We start from the raw sequence: 1683 nt of genomic DNA, 5'->3' as shown, positions 1-1683 counted from the left end.
CTTCCAGCAACGGAAAAAAATATTTCCGTCGTCAGTCGATGGATACAAATGATTCAATTTGATAATCATCATGTTATATTTTTAGTGGAAAAGCATATTTATGTGGTAAAAATTACAATTAAAACATTGGAAAACCGCGTGGCGCCATTGAAATCGCCCTTGTGTTACTCTAGCGCTGTCTCGCTTCACTAAACCAAAATGCGTGCGTTAGAAAAAGATGGATATATACGTTGAGTGCATAGAGTCAGAGTCCGCGTGACATTGTTTACAATTTTTTATTTCAGTTACGATAGTGACGCACCGCACTGACAGGAACACCAATTATTTTGACAAATACACCTGCTATAATACAAACATATTTTAATAATCAGTAATGTCATTGATAAGTCTTTATAGCTTTCTCTACGAATTTATGAAATGCATGGGAAAATTTTCACATTTCAAGCTACATAGTTGATTGAAATCACATTTGGAAGTACTTTGAATAATAAAGATTTTTTTTTTAAAGAGGAAACGTTTCATATTCCTTTATGTTGTTTAGAATAAATCAGTAAAATCTTGGATTTTTCAGAATTTTAAAGAAACTAGTGGGTACAATAAAACTTTCAACGTTTATATTGCTTTAGGTCATCGACTTTAGAGAGTATTTAATTCATATTATGTTTTAGATGTATTATGAGCATTTATAAGAATTGCAAATAGGATTTTGAGCTCTTTTTCCTATTACGCTGTACATATTAACATTATAATAATATAATAATGATTACTAACAAAATTAATTTAAAATTTTAAAGTAGAAAATGATCAGTAGATCAGTAGCTATTAAAATAGATATAAGATGTATTGTGAACATAATTTAGTAATAATAAAAAGGATTTAAAAATCAAAATCAATCAACGTTTATACTTTCTGCTTATATGTATCATACATATATTGCTTTCTGTCCCAATAAGTAGTTAAACGAATGGTAAGGATTAATTACAAATATTTTAATGTGTAATGTGTCCTTATTGCAAAATTACAAATAAAATATTTTAAAATAACTTCGATAGTAAAATAAATATGTAGCTTACTACGCATGTGTTCTAAATCCATAAATTGCATCATTATTGTTTAGATGTCGGTCAATTCAACACACAAAGATAAAAATTTAATTTAAACTTAACAATACGAAATTGTTTAAATGCATCGAATATTTATTTATTTTATTGTATAGATTGATAAATAAATATTATGTGGAGAATATTATTAGCGTCAATAAATGAAGAATATAGTAAACATGTAATAATTGTATAGGTGTTGATGTTTGGCATCAATGTAAATTTGTTATATTATATTTAATACTTACATACGTAATAAACATACATGCATACGTACATTGTACATATATGTACATATATAGACCAGAAAAATTTATCTCAAAAATTATATTTGCTTTCGTCACACATAAATATGTACATACATGTGTGTATACAAAATTTCAGTATGATGATACACACACTATTTCATTTACGTGCAATGCACTTTCGGATTTCTCAGCTTTTACTTTATTCTGTTACAATGTCTCATCTACAACTCAGTTTATATTTTTTACTTATTATGTTCAGGTGTATTTTAAAGTTCATCATCGCAATTTAAGCAAAAATGCTTTTCAAATACATACATATATACGTATGTATGTAC

The sequence above is a fragment of the Arctopsyche grandis genome, chromosome 1 (genome assembly GCF_051622035.1).
Source record: "Arctopsyche grandis isolate Sample6627 chromosome 1, ASM5162203v2, whole genome shotgun sequence".
NCBI classification, from domain to species: domain Eukaryota; kingdom Metazoa; phylum Arthropoda; class Insecta; order Trichoptera; family Hydropsychidae; genus Arctopsyche; species Arctopsyche grandis.
The sequence above is the reverse complement of the archived record's forward strand: the minus strand, read 5'-3'. Positions refer to the sequence as shown.